The sequence below is a fragment of the Emys orbicularis genome, chromosome 1 (genome assembly GCF_028017835.1).
Source record: "Emys orbicularis isolate rEmyOrb1 chromosome 1, rEmyOrb1.hap1, whole genome shotgun sequence".
NCBI lineage: Eukaryota > Metazoa > Chordata > Testudines > Emydidae > Emys > Emys orbicularis.
In genome coordinates this window covers 214,288,048-214,303,431 of record NC_088683.1, presented here as the reverse complement: position 1 = coordinate 214,303,431, position 15,384 = coordinate 214,288,048, and the positions used below count along the sequence as shown (strand labels likewise).

General features: G+C 47.0%; 1 protein-coding gene and 1 long non-coding RNA gene across 2 annotated transcripts in view; one reads left to right on the top strand and one right to left on the bottom strand.

Annotated features, from left to right (window-relative positions):
* BCOR (BCL6 corepressor) overlaps positions 1-14,835 on the bottom strand; it is a 70,364-nt gene extending 55,529 nt beyond the window's left edge. Inside the window, exon 1 of the mRNA XM_065399019.1 lies at positions 14,793-14,835. The gene's annotated coding sequence lies outside the window, so the exon portion shown is untranslated. The remainder of the gene's footprint in view (positions 1-14,792) is intronic.
* Positions 453-3,234, top strand: LOC135874249 (uncharacterized). The gene is made up of 3 exons (XR_010561145.1): positions 453-621; positions 1,036-1,193; positions 2,745-3,234. It is a non-coding gene; the product is annotated as an uncharacterized LOC135874249 (long non-coding RNA).
* Positions 14,836-15,384: the final 549 nt, after the last annotated feature.

The window sequence follows — 15,384 nt, the reverse complement described above, 5'->3', positions numbered from 1 at the left end:
CTCTCGCGCGCGTCCGAGCCTGCCATAGAAAGTAACTCCGCGGCGGCCGCCCCGCTCCCCCCGCCCGCCCCCAGCAGCTGCCTGCGCTACCAGGCGAAGCGGTGCCGAGTTCTCACCGCCATTTGCAAACAAAAGTTTTAAATTAATGATAAACCTGGGATCGGCGGAAGGGCGGCGGAGAGGAGGCCAACGAGGGAAAGTTAAAATGGCTGGCGATCCTTCAAATAACCCTGGCCATCTCGCCCACGTACGCGACAGAGTCCCAGTCTTCCCTGCCAGCGCTGGGGAACCACCCCACCTATTTTAGGGGGAACCCCGCGGCAAAAGGGGCGGGGAAGGGAGCACGCGGCTCACTTTGGAGAGTTCACAGAGGTGCCGGCGTCTGCAGGTTGTTAGAGCTGGAGCACGGTGAAGCACATGCTTGAGCCCCCCACTAAAATACACCGAGGAGGTGGGGGGAAGGAGGACATTTTATTTGCTGAAGCAGAGACACGGCTGGCACCCACGTTGGGGTTGTTTAGGGTGAAGAAGAGGGGCCTTGACACAGGGGAGCTGACCCTCCACGGGCCACCCTGTGAGAGTGTTATAAGGGTCACCGCTGAAACGTGTACTTGGCAAGCGGTAAGTGGCGACACCAGTTCCATTGCGCTTCTGCGTCTCTCCCCCCGCCCCCGCCCCACATTTCCCTTGTGTGAATGGCGGAGCTGAAGCGGAAAAGGCTTCGGCTCCACGCGGGGGAGGGGGGGTTTCTAGAGTATAAATCGCGAAGGGCAGCTTCGCATTTCATCCTGCCACTTCTCCAGCAACGACATTAATAACGCCCCCTCCTCCTCCAGGGAGGAGATGACTGGGGAGAGAGGCAGCTAGGCGGACATACTTGCCAGAGAAGGGAGCTCCTGCACCATACGCCACAGAGCCACTAAATCTGAACCCCTTTTATCGATGGCCCTTAGCCACCGTCTGGCCCCCCTTTCCAAGCGATAGTTTAGGCTCCCTCTGTCACCGACCCCCTCTTCTGCATCTCTCACTTCCTAGACCGTCCGCGCCATTTTAGAGACACACAGAGGAGCGAGGGTTTCCGCTGCTGCTGCTGCCAGAGACAACAGGCAGCAGCCGAGCCTGAGCTGCGCAGGAGGAGCAGCAGGAGAAGAGAGAGAGAGATACAGCCTGCCTGGCACAAATGTGCATTTCAGGTAATTAAGCTAACATTGCATCCGCCGAGCGGAGTCTCGGGGAGAAGGGAGAGCGCGCAGGCCGGGCTCCCCCACCCCTTAACCCTTCAGAGTCCTTACAGCTCAGGAGCTTGCCATGTTGGGTTGATTTCGTATGGCTATTGCTTTGAAGAATAAAAAAACACCTTTAGCCACCTTTCCCTCCACACACACGTCTGGCTTTGGCGAGGCTCACTGTGCACGTCTAACTCAGCTCCCTGTACAAACGCATTTTCCACCCCACCCTTCCCCGCTTATTTTGCCGACAGGAAACTTCAGGTTGGAAAAAAAAATACCCCCACACATTGAATAGATAAGTCCGCCTGTTTCTGAGAGAGCCGAGCGAAATGGTGCACTCATTTCCGCAGCATTATCTGGCTATAAATACCACCGTTCCGGGCCCCTTCTCCTCCCCACACAGCACCCCCTGCTAGAATGATTAATGGGACATACGCCCTTGGTTTTCCTCTGACCGCCCCTGATCCACGTTGCTTTCTCTCGCAGTCACCAGTTCAAGCTGTACCGTACGGTGGGAGAGCATCCCTCCCCCCCCCCCCCCCCACACACACACACAGTATCCACAGGGGACGTTAGCAGATATTGATCACGGGCGAGTTGATTTTGCATAATTGTGGCTGACAGTGCCTGTGGTTCCCTCATTTACGGAGCAACAGCTTTGAGAGGCTGATTGATTAGGAGCAGCCCCCTCCCCCCCTTTCCCCAGACAGACACACAACCCATCACCAAGAGGAGGCAGTTTGAAGGCGATTCTCTCCGGAGAGTAAAGCAGCTCCTCATTATACAGCAAATGGCCGGCGCGCCGACAGCGAGATATTAAACTTGGTCCCCTGTCTAGCATATCTAGCTTAACTAGCCTGGGATCCGTCTGCTCCCCGCAGGACTTTGTCTATGCAGCAAGGTTTGTTTGGGGGGGGGGGGGGGGCGTAACTCAACTGCACTCTTGTAGGCACAAGATAGACAGTTATATTCAGCGATCATTTAAGAAAAGCGCTTGGGAAGTTGGAGCGGCTTATAAACAACTCAGTCGGCGTATGTTTAGCAATACTTGAAGAGTACCACCCCGCCTCTATATATATATATATATATAGTGTTTACAATGCGAATGTTCCCCCCTCCTGGGAAATACTTTCCGAGTACTTCTGAAAATCACGGAACATTTTAGACCACAGTTATAAACAAGGAGCTGCGCGCACATCTACACGTTTTTACATAACTACTGGTCCCAAACCCTCACATCGTCTTCTCCAGACCGTTTAAAGAAATAGTTATCCTATAGAGAGCAGGTAGGCATGTGCCAGTCATCTGATTTTACAACTCTTGTTCAAACAGCAGAAACGTACGTTTATTACGTGAATCCGAAAGTTACTGTAAAAGCAAAGTCAGGCTTTCTATACAAAGTTTTGCGATGTTCCTCTGGGTTAATACCCCACAGTTGTATGAAGACTCACACACACACATCGGTCATACAGGGAAACACTAAGGACCATTGCAATCTCTGTTTTTTCATCTTAGAACTCAGCACCGAAACAAAGCACTGAAGCAACTGCTATGCAGATGGGCGGCTATGAATTTTTGCTGCTGCTTAGAGCTTTAATTACTCGCTCTTGATCCGTGGGACTACGACACTACACCGCCAAGGTTAAAATGCCCTGAACAGCTCTGAGCAGATGTGAGCGAGTTGGCAGACGCGCAAATGAGGTCTGCCTCTAAGCACGATAACAAGTGACTAATACATTGCATATCTCTGAAAGAAAATTATTTTTCTCTAATTTGCATTAGCTTTTTTTAAAGCCAGCGACAGTCCCTCCGCAGAGGCAGTACTATAATCCTGGAAATACTGCTCCGTGACTTTAAAAGATTTGGAAGAAGGAAGAGAGTGCCAGTATTTTGGCGACGTAGACTTGTTTATCTTTCCGCCTTAGCTTCAAGGCGAAACTAGTTTCGCAAGCAACGTTCCTACAGAAATGGCATACGTCATATAAAAGATTAATTTATAGCATTGACGCTAAGATTATTGAATTACTATTGGAGTAACTTCCGCCGTCAACAGCACGACATTATTCATAAAGACCCAACAGTATAGAGCTGGGGGGGGGGGGGGGCGGAGGGAGACTGAAGAAAAATAAAGACAGTCACCCTTAAACGAAGATTATACCCACTATGTGAAATTTTGTCTTTCTAAAGAGTTCCAGGCCAAACGAAAATAGATTTTAGAGATTACTTTGTGTGTAAAAACATAACGATTCTCTGTTGCAGTTAAAACTACCTAATTTGAAAATATAGGCAGACCCTACAGTTCTTAATCATGCGGGCTGGGTTTGGATACATAAGGAAACCTTAAGGACAGACAGAATCAGGTAGTGAATTTCTCTTTAAGTTTAAAACGCCTTTGTTTTAAGAGATCTAGCCTGACCAATTACTTTCTCGTTTTTACTTTTTTGAAGCTGTTTTTGACCCAGAATCTTACATACCGTCCTGACAACATACTGTCTAGTTGATCAGAGAATGCCTACAACTGATCTCAGGATAACAACTTTCTTTTACAGCAGCACCTGCATTAAAAACAAAGGATGCGATTCACCATACTGTTTTGAGAAATGCTGTCCAAATTGGAGTCATCTCACATTATCAGCTCAGTCCAAGGGAAATTCAGATCATCATCATCCCATGTGTACAATCCCCTGCACCACAGGGCCTGCTTTTCTTCTCACGGAATTCAAGGGGAACTTTGCTATTGCCTTCAATAGGATCTGGCCTGGTATATGCACATTTCAGCACTCTATCCACTTCCAGGAAAGGGAGCAGGGCTTAGTAGCCAAGATTTTTTTTTTTTTTTTTTTTGCCAAATTCCGAGCCCGCTGTTGTCCCTGCGTTTGCCCTTGCTGACGGCCAGGGCAGAATTTGACCTTTAGACTCTCTCTCAAGCTTAACAAAAGGAATTGAAGTCATTATCCAGTCTCTTGTTTTAGAGAGACCCTCCACTCCAGGAAGAGCTTTTCCCCTACAGGTGTATTACTCAACTGCGATATCAAGGGGTCTGTCTGAAATTTAGCCCAGGTATGTGCACACAAGTTATGATGAGAAAAATCACCCCTCTCTCAAACTATTACATTAAAAAGCAACATACACACACCAGCCCAGCTCATTAGTTCTTAATCCGCGCCGCCGCTATCTGTGCGAGCGCTCTGAAGTGCTACTGCTGCCTACATAGTGAGAGCTTTGTTGTAGGTGCCGAAGAGGCGCAGGCTACTCGCGCTCCAACAGCTGTCACATTATTTGCACTAGCTGTAAACAGCCTTCACATTCTCTCCCCCCCCCCCCTTACCGCATAGTTAAATCCAGACTAACAATCCACAGTTCGAGATCAAACCAACAACAGCAGCATTGTGTCTGCCTTCAGTGCTGTAGCATCAACTACTGCAGCTGGTTTAGTCCAAACAAGGAACCCCCTCTACCCCACTCCTACTGTGGAGAGAACCGTGTTTGTTTCATCCGATTTTTCAAACAGAATCTTGCTGCTGTCCGATACAGTGGAGTTCCTTTTATTAATTTCCCCACCAGACGATATTTCGGTTTTTCTCCAAACTCGAGACAGACCAAGCACGCGCACACACTCTTCTCTTTGATAATAAAGTTTTGTCACAACTTCAATTGTTTTTGATTTCCCGTCAAAAGAAGCCCCAAAGCACAGCTGCAGCTTTGACTTTCTCGTGTAAAGTACGCCGTGCCCCTTACTATGTCTCGGTCATTGGAGCGTTTGGAAGTTTAAGGCCCCTTCTTCTGCTGCAGAAATGTCATGACTGAATGGATACCACTGGCTGCCCCCATACGGGTGTGGGGGGGGGTGAGGACAAGTTTCCTTTATTTTGTATTAAACTGACTTTCCATAATCGTCAGTATCGGTGCAAACTGCACCCCCAGCTCGTCTTTAATTAAGATATTTTTGTTATAAAGTTTCCCCATCATGAAGGCCTATAGTAAGAAACAACCCTCTTTTGCTGCATTACAATACCGAATCTACATAATGGACCATTCCAGATGGCTTTGCTCAGGTTGATATCCCCAGTGACTTTAGGAGCGAGTAAGGCAACTACGGTTAGATTTTAAGATATTGAGTCAAATCTGTTTGCCTTTAGTTTGACATAGCAAATGAAACGGGCTGTGTGTCATATTTACATGACTACCCTTGGGTTTCCTGCACCCTTTCACCTCCCTCTTGCTTTGAGCTCTGCACATATATTGATTATCCCACGATGGACATCCCTTATTGTCCCAAAAACTTGAACAGAAGAAGTACTTTATTTTCTATCTCCAGATGTCCAGTTAAAATAAACTGTCACCTCTATTGATCCCACTCAAGTCTTAAGAATGTTTCTAAACTGAATCTTAAATCATGCACGTGCAGTTTCTCCTTTCCTACTTTAAAAATCTACTATTCTGATGCAAATCAGACTTTACTTGTGAAATACTCTGTACAATAATTAAACAGCACGTTGGCTATAAGTTGCCTGCTCTTTCATTGATTACACTTGTGCTAATATCTCTCCCATTATGTGTAAATTTTCTATTGCGAAGGGAAAGGTGGAGATTTCGCTAGAACTGACAAAGTATATTTTCTCCCTTTAATTTATTCTTGGCTAAATTATGTATGATTAATTGGAATGTATATCTTTACAGAAATGTTTAACAGTAAGCCATTTTGCCTAAGAGTTTAAAAATAGATTAAATTTGATAAAGAGACTATGAGAACCGGCACTGAGATGCACAATATATAGCTCCCGGATGCACAATATATAGCTTTGTGACCGCCGACTGCAAGAAAAGACTGACGATTTTTTGTTTTGTTTTAAAGAGCATTTTCATCTCGGCCCAGCTATTGCTATAGGTTAACGTTTCTCAAGGCAGGCACAGTGGCTACTACTGACGCGGTGGGTCTGCACTGAACTTCCCAGCCAGCTTACCCTGTAAATTATTCCAGTAGGTATTTGCAGGTTGGTGGCATCGACTATTCATTGCCTGTACGGAGCTAAAAATCTGCTTGCCTGGTAAAACCCATTGCTAACAAAACAATGTCAGCAAAGGCTGCAACACATTCTTGTGAGAGACCAGCGATTCGTGCCTACTGAAGCTCTTTCAGCACAAAGGCTTTTAGAGGAAGAAGAGAGAGAGGGAGGGAGGGAGAGCTCTCGTGTTTCAGGGCTGCTGTCCCCTGGGAACCAAGAACCAAGTGTAGCTTCAATCAAATGCTCACTTCTCCTCCGGGAGCTCAGTCGGAAACCTGATCTCACTAGCTTATGCCTGCCTCCATGCATATAGGCTTGCTTTTCTTTCATACCAGCAATTTGTATAAAGAGGAGAGCCAATACAGTTTATTGAAAATGCGATCTCATAGTAACGGATTCTTTCTATAGCTAAAATAAAACAACCTTGAAATGTCTGCTCAGGAGGGCCCTCTCCTCTTTCCCAACCTCACTAACTTATGGGGAAAGTGATAGTTTAAAACTTACATCTCACATATTTTCTTCTCTGACTGGATCATCTGACTTCATCTACCAACAGCTACTTTTTAATGGGCCCTTTTAATGTCAAGTCACATAGCCATTAAAATGTTTACCATTAAACACACTACAGCTGTTTTTTTTTTTTTTTTTTTTTTTTTAAAGGCAGATGTACTTTGGGTCAGCTTTAGCTGAAGTCTACCTCAAACATGCCTATGCCAACCTTCCCCTCAGGCCCCAGCCTGGCCAAGCTGTGGGAGCCCAGACCTTGCCCATCTTCCCGCAAAGACATAGGCCTTGTGGAGGATTTGCTAACACGGCTGAAGCAAATGTTGGCCACACATAGGTAGGACACAATTCACTGGACCAGAAGAAGTGGAGAAATGAGGGGAAGACCACTTCCTGCTGCATAGTACTGTTCTGATCTACCTAATTGCTTTGGCTGGAATTGGGAAGTGTTATTTCCCCTGATTTTATATCCAGGCAGACCTTGGAAAGCCAAAGTACAGTATATGGGCCTTTTTTGAGTTCCAAATTGATACCTCTATAGTTAATTGTGCTAATGAAGCCCCTACATAAACCTGTAAAGTGTTTTGATTGATATATTTGGGGATGTATGTAAAAGATACTGCTTCCTGAGGGGCCAATTAAATTTGACCCTAACATATAATGTCTGGGAGTGACATGTTAAAAGTAATTCCCACAATGAGGGCTAATACAATTGGATATAGGGATGAATGAGTTAGGGAGATTCAGAGTGCAGTTTGTGTGCAAGCACACACACTTCTGTTCACAACTATTTTAGTAGGCAAACTATGGTACCCAGATTATAGGTGATTTTAAATACCCTGCTAAATGTTCAATAGTGTGACTCTAAAAACATGTTACTGTCTGTCTTAGCAATAATATGTGCATTAAAAGGTCCCTATGAATTTAGATTCTATAGCACCAGTGGGTGGATTAAGGAACCCTGGTGGTACCTATCCAAAATCCTAAACTATCATGTGAAGATGTTTGGGTCACAGCAGCATCAGATCTTCCAGTGAAAATGGGTTTGTCTCTGTCCCTTCTAATACCATTAAAAAAGTTTTCTGAGAATTCAAAGCAATACTGAGAATCTGCCTCTCAATCCTTAATTCACTTCTGTGTTTATATGCTGCAACATAAAAAAAAAAAAAAAAAAACAGATTAACATCAGCTAATATCCAACCTTAGCAGAGGAAGTGCAACTAACCAAATATAAAACTGGATTAATTTAATTATTTCCTCCTTCCCATTGGGTACACAAAAGAAACCTCCACACAGGTAGTGTTTTTGTTTGGGTATTAGTTCTAACACAAAGCATGAACCTAGATGTAATTTTAATATTTTCTTAGTTATTTAGGTAAAATGTCTATAGGGTTTAGTGCCTATACTACAGAACTACTGAGTGGTTGGACTTATACAAAAATATGATTCCTGATGATGTGTGAATGCAAACATCAATTACTTTAAAAGTCCCATTGCCTGGACTTTTAAAACTAAGAACATGAGCCTAAGTATTTTGTGGTATAAAGCTATTTAACGGCAAGGGTCACTAGGTGATATATTCCAGAGTATTTTAAATGAACACTTAGGATAAGAGTTTTATCTATTTTTTAAATTTTAATCTATTTTAAAGTTGAGCCAGAACTCTTACAAGTAACTGCTAAATGACAGTATTGACATACCTATGCCATACTAAAATACATTGAGACATCTGTAAAGTGAATGACAGCATAGAGATTTGTTCTGTTATTGCAGTTTTTAATGGCATGAGAGTTCTACATGTTTGCTAAGCATAATTTAAGGGGAAAGTTTAATTTGTGGCCTACTGGATAGAGCACTGGAGTGGGACTCAGCAGACCTAGGCTCTAATCCTGTCTCTTCCATTAATCTGCTGGGTGATCTTGGGCAAACCACTTCACCGCTCTCCCACCTCAATTTCCCCAACTGTAAAATGGGGATAAGGATGCTGACCTTTTTGTAAAGTGCTTTGAGATCTACTTATAAAAAACACTATATAAGAGCTAGATATTATTAAAAAAGTGATCTTGCTGATAATAAATTAAGGTGATAATACATGCATGAAGTACTTACTGGTGTGAGTGCTGATGTAGAGCGGAACTTCTAGCCTACTCTCTTTCCTAAGGGTTACACTCAACTCTATACAAAGAATTTCCAGTGTAGTTGGTGGAGTCTGTACTTTCTACTTTAATTGTTCTATTCAAATAAAGCATGTGTGTGTTTACTGTCACACTAAGGAAACAAATCACAAAGGGACTTGGGGGGAGGGGATTGAAAAAAAGCAAGGATTTTATTATACAATTTTTTTTTAAAGTAGCAATGCTTACATGACACAGAATTGGCATATATACTTTCGGTCAAAACTGGGTATTTACATTCCACTTTTTAAGAATATGTAATTTTTAAAGGGACTGGCAATGTAAACATCTTTCCTCTCCAAGTTTCAGATTCTTAAACTCTACCCTACACTTTAACAGGTCTTTTAGTTTGCACCTAGACAATAAATTTAGTTTAATTTAGCTTCCGGTCTTTAATTTTAGCAGGTCTCCTCTCTGCATGCAAATCAATATGGCAATTACCATCTAAAAGCTCGCCCAGCCCCAGGTCAATGTAAATTGATCATTGTCCGCCTTCTACAAAATAACACCGGGAGTCTGTGGTGCATAATGAGATTATACTGGAAACTGTCTTTCAGATCACAAATTATATTTTATGCTGTCAGGGTCTTCTCCAAGCGGACTTCCTTGCATGCCTAATCACAGGGCACCAAATCTATTAATGTATAAAGGTAAATTTCATACAGAAAAATAGCACCAAAATAACCCCTACAGCATATACATATACAAGGGGGGGGGGAGTAATGCAAAAATCTTAACTTGTCCCACTGGTGAAAGATATATAGGAAAATCTTAATACTAGCTGAAGGTTGTTTTGTTGTGCGACAAAAAGAAAAAATAGAAGCGCCTCCTGCAAATTAACAGAACTTCTCTAAGAGAACTGTTTTCTGTGAGCTGGTGGCCTTCTTGCTTTCTGTCCCTAACTAGTCAACTCATCCATTAAAAGGCGCTACACATGACAGAGAAACCCTTGTGAAACATTCATTAACTTCTGCTTGAAAGATCGTTCAGGCTTCTAGCTAAAGGTTCAAGTCCTGACAGCCGAACAGGTCTGAGGGAAAAGGTCGATTCAGAGTAATACTCCCTATCAGCCTCTTCGGTGAAAGGACACAAGGATTACATATAGCCAGTGCTGCTCACGGACAAGGGAACTCCCCCTATCTGCAGATGAGGCCTCCTCTGCCTCTCATTATACACACACAGCGAGAGCTTTTCGACGTAGTTAAAAGGGGTTAGTCTGGCTCGCTGGAAGGAATCTACTTGATCTCTAAGTGGTTAGATTACTGCAAAAAGCAAGAAGCATAACATTCATCCTAGCTACCATTTATTTTTAAACATCAGTTTAAGGAGGAAGTATTAAGCCTGCTGTTCCTACCCTATGCACTGCTGTTTAAAGGCCCACACTAAAATGTGCTATAGATGTAGACGTAAGAGACAGTATCACATGTCATCCGTGTAATGAAGTGTATTGCACTATCCAAGTCCTACGAACAGATAGCTGAGTGGCCTTTTGTGTACATCAGCCGACATTAAAAGGCCTGAGTAAAATAGGAATTAACTCCCTTGTCAATGGAATTACAGTATTTTACACCCCCACTACCAGGATCAAGATGAGGCCTCTAGACTGAATTAGTCCTTTAACCACTCAATTTTCAAAGTTGTAAGGTTCTTGGGGGGGGGGGGGGGGGGAGTCACAGATTTTCATTCCTATAATTCAGACTTTTGTGTCCTATTGTTCAATTTTTTAATGGTGGCCTTACATTTTTTATGTCCACAAATTAAGAACCAATGGGATTTAAACCTTGTGTATTGTTTTTCAATCCTAGGACTAACCAAAATTCTCCATCAGTGATTCTACTGAATCCTCTAAATACTAGCCTAGAATGGCTATGAACCGTCCTGATTTTTTAAAGCCCCTGTTTATGAAGAAAGTGAACTGTTTTGGGCAGGGTTGTTATGAAATTAGCTAAATCGCAAGGCGTCTATAGATAAGGATCGCATCCTGGTACTGAAGGATAGGGACTCAGTGCCTATTGCACTCTAGCCTGTCCACCAGCCTAGTATAGACCCCAGACATATATTAATAACCACTCACACTGCAGTTTGGGCCCTCAGTTCTCCTACCTTAAGTACTACTTTAACATTAGAATAACCTCAAAATAGGTCTGTGTGGTTTACTACGAGGTTATTTCAGTTCAGTCTCCAGATTCTTGGCTTGGTTTTCATGGGCTCTTTCTTTTTTTGGGGGGGGGGGAGAGAAGAGGGAAAATCTGTAGGGTCTATTGGTACTCGTCTCTATTAGATATGCAACCAATCTACCATTTCCGGCGTTGCTTCTATCTAATTAGAGATGTATTTAGATGTGAAGTGTAAATAAACGCTGAGCTGCCTGCTGCCCTGGCTCTGCGCTGACTCCTCGGGAATATTTCCAATAAGGCTGGAGCGCCCGGAGCCAGGGCTCAGACAAAGAGGAATGAGGATGGTCTGCGCTGCAGGCAAATCCAACACAAACCAGCTTTTATCTACGGCTCTGGAGCTTTAACTCCTTTTAATCTGCACCGCATAGGCTTACACAACACGATCGCCTGTATTCCACTGACAAGGTCTTATTACAAAAGGAAAACCCATACGCCACTCAAAGTAACCCAAACAGGAACGGAAGCCTTAGTCCCTGTTTGCCTTTTCGGGCCACGAGGTATGACCCTCCCTGTGAACTCCGCTGTGCTTCAAAACAACCTGAGGTAGGTTTGTCTGCCTTTCAGTGTATACATTAAACAAACCGAGGGCAGCCCGGTGCTATAAAACAAAATCGACTCCCTCCCCACCCCCAGGTCATTAGGGCTCCGGGGTGGGAGGGGAGAAGTTGATCCGATCTGAAAAGCTCTCGCGGAAACTCGCTTTCCTTTCGGTATTCGCCCGGAGTGGTTGTGAATCTCCGCTGTGGGTTTTCCATCGTGACCCGGGGGAGGGAGGCGGAGGGAAGAGATGGGGAAACACTAACTGCGTGCTCCGCTCGCTCGCTCGCTTGCGGGGCCCCTTGCACGCCAGGCTCAGCCTGTGTGCGCCTCTCTGTGTTGGTCTGGCCCCGCACCAATCTGACACGGGGTTAACGCGCTCCTCGGAGTTTCTAAACAGAGGAAACTTCTGGGAACGAAATAATCTGGCACTCGCCTCGTAAACTCTCTTCCTGTTGTGGGAAACAGCTCTTAAAATGCAATTAGATGCATGGGGGTAAGCCCACGATCCACAGCGCTGCCCCCTTTCCCTCCGGGCTCATTCCAATCGCTTCTCCGGTTCTTTTAACCGCACCAGCCATCTAGATTTTCCTCATCTTTAAGGGTTAACAAAAAATATCGCGGTGACCTTTTCCTCTCGGTTTCCCCCACTCTCCCTTTCAGGCTCCGGTTCTTGAGCTCGCAGGGAGCCTGAACGGCTGTCTAGACCGATCTATCACAGACGGACAAACAATACCAGGAGAAGCCCTTTCCCGGTCCCTCAGCCTCCGCCACTCACCTTAGAAATGGCGAAGGAAATAAAGAAACAGTGTCCGCAACATAATCCTTCACTGTACATGTGTAGCCTTCAAAACAGCCCACCTTCATGCCTCACAAATAGGATTTTGTCTGCTCTTTTAGCGTTTGCTACGACACACACTTTTTCTATTCCACGATCATAATACTTAGCTCAAAGTGCCAGGGCCTTCCCCGCCCTTCGAGAGAGATAGGGTCAGCGTGGAAGGCAGAAGAACAGCCCGCTCCGCTTGTGAACAAACCTATTAACCTGAAAATTTAAGTGTTTCTTAATCACGCCCTTTCACACCCATCCAAGTCAACCGAAGTGCTGCTCTGTCTCTAGCTCTCCCTAGGAGATGCGTATTCAAGAGGGACGGTATTAGAGGTGGAGGTCCAATCCTGCAAAAATCTGGGGAATAGCTAATGAGCTGTGCAACTCATTGATCCAGAGCATACTTCCTAATTAACTCTCAGTCACCTATTTGTGACAGCAATTCAAAGAGCTGAACTGGAGATAAACCGCAACCCCTGCCTGAAAAAAAATAACCCCCCTCCCATCCCCCCAACACACTCGCCTTCCTAATCCCCTAAAAGCAGTTAAGGTGCCCGTTGTCTTGTCTTCCTCTCAGAAAAACCGACGGCTTCCACTTAAAAACTGAAAGGGAAATTAATCCGTGTACACCAATGCAATTGCACCGAATCCTAGACAAATATATAAGCACTAACGTCTCAGTGAAGAAGCTACATTAATGGACTCGCGTGACAGAAGCAGCCAGACACGATTCTCCAAGGTTAACAGAATGTAAATGTTCTGCGATATGGGGTAAAAATGCAATTCTGTTGGCAACGCTGAATTAAACACCTAGTAACAATTGATTTCGGTGGCTGGTGTCTGTTTCCAACGCCACGGCAAGAAATACTCAAGACTGCACTTAACACCACCTTAGGGGGAGGTTTCCTTTTTATCTTTGTTCCCAGATCGTACTAGTAGGGTCGGCTACGCAGCCCTTTGCCAATCCCCACTTTATAGGGAGCGATGACCTCTTCCCCACGGAAAAGTTCATAAAGCCTTGAAACAACCAGGCTCTGCTCCCAGATTGTAGGCGAGCTAGGCTCTTTTCGTTTTTAATACAAAACACAAATGCAAAGCTGCAGGCTCCGCGGAGCAGAGGAAAGCAGTGAGCGGACTTTCTGCAAAAGATGCATTAGAAGAAATTAATGCTGCAACAAGCTCTGAGGCGAGACCATTAAACACAATCCCACAGTTCGTCAGTGTTACCAGTCACTGATCCCCCCGCCGCCCGCAACCTCGAATCCAACACACATCGCGGAAAGAAGAAAGAGAGAAAAAAAGAGGAACGTGAAACCTTCGCAAATATCGCCCCCGGACTCGCTTCACGAACATCAAATACATGCCCCATATGCTGCGCAGACCAGCCTCGGAGTTGGCGAGGGCTTGCAGAAAATAGACCTCTGTGTCCTTCCCCGATCGGCCTTTGATAGCAAGTTCCTATCCTCCCTCTAGTTCTCTTTCCACAAAAAACTAGCTTTAAAATGAATAAACTTCTACATCAGACTGGACCCCACACCAGCAATGATCTTTGAACGGGTAACCACGGTGACTGCCCCCCCCCCCCCCGCGCGGCCCCCAGCTTCAAAGAACAAAACCCCTTTGCATTCGCAAATCAACGAGAAAACCTCACGCAGCTGCAGCTCCTTTAAAAATAGTGTTAAAAGTCCACCCTTTACCTGGCTCTGGAACAAACAGCGCCCGAAAGCCCCAGCCTCTTCCCCATGAATGTGGCTAGTCTCGCTTGGGCTTCTCCACCAGATGCACTGGCGTGGAGGGGAAGCCGAACGCGAGGCCACAGAATACGTGCCCTCCCTCTCCCCTGATTTGAAAGTGCCCCCCACCCCCTTCCCCCGGGAGCCAAGCCGTGGCGGCTGCCAGAGGTGGGGCTTTCACAGCCCTTTCCAGAGCGGAAAGCGAGACACGACGGGAACCCCCCACCTCCTCTTTCCTGCTGTGGAGCAGACAGAGCGCGACCGGCAGCTTCCCCTTCGCTTACCCCACCCTGCCTCCCTGGGGGCATCTCTACAGGCCAACAGCCGACAAACTTCCACTCCGCGGCACCCACGCCCGCGAGGCGCGCCCCAGGACGCCCCATCGCCCCCAGCGACTGCTGCCTGCCACCCCCTCGCCCCGCTCGGCTCGCTGCCCCTTTCATTGCTTTTGGCCCTGCCACAAAGCGAGCCCTCGCCCCACGTCCCCCAGGGGAGCGCCAGGGCGGGCCGGGCCGGGCCGCTCCCCAGAGCCCAGCCGCCCGCGGGCCGGGGGAAGGGAAGCTACGGACTCCGCGCAGCACCGAGGTTTCGAGCAGCACTGACCTTGCGCTCCGGCTGGGAGAGCAGCAGCGCCGAGTGCGGCCGCCTGGGTCCCGGGGCTGTAGTCCCCTCCTCTCCCCGGAAGGGAAGCTCAGGCTGGGTGGATGCAAAAAGTTTGCTGCTCCCCTCCCCCTCCCGGGGCGTGTGTCCGTGCTGCGGCGCTGGGCTGGCGGCGCTCCGTGCCGCGCGGGGGGCAGCAGAGGCTGGCGGGGCAGGTGGCCGCGGCGAGGGCTGCCTGGGCTCCGCAGCCCGCGAGGTTCACTCGGGCTGCGGGCGCTGGGCTGGCAGCGCCATGTTGCTGGCCGCTCCGGGCTGAGTGTCCCCTGCCGGCGCCGGCTGCCCTCCTACATCGCGCTCCCGCCGCGGGGCCGGCGTCTCCAGTGGCCTGGCCGCGGCTTTGTGTGTGTGGCTGGGGATTTAATCCCCCTCCGCCGGGAAAGCCGCTCTTCCTCCCCTTGCCGCTGGGAGCCCGGGCTCCGTGTGCTGCACGCCGCGCTCCCCTCACATCCCCCCCTTCCTCCTCCTCCTGCTCCAGCCGCCGCCTCCCCCCCGCGGGCGGGCGCTGAGCTCAGGGAGCCGCCGCCAGCAGCAGCAG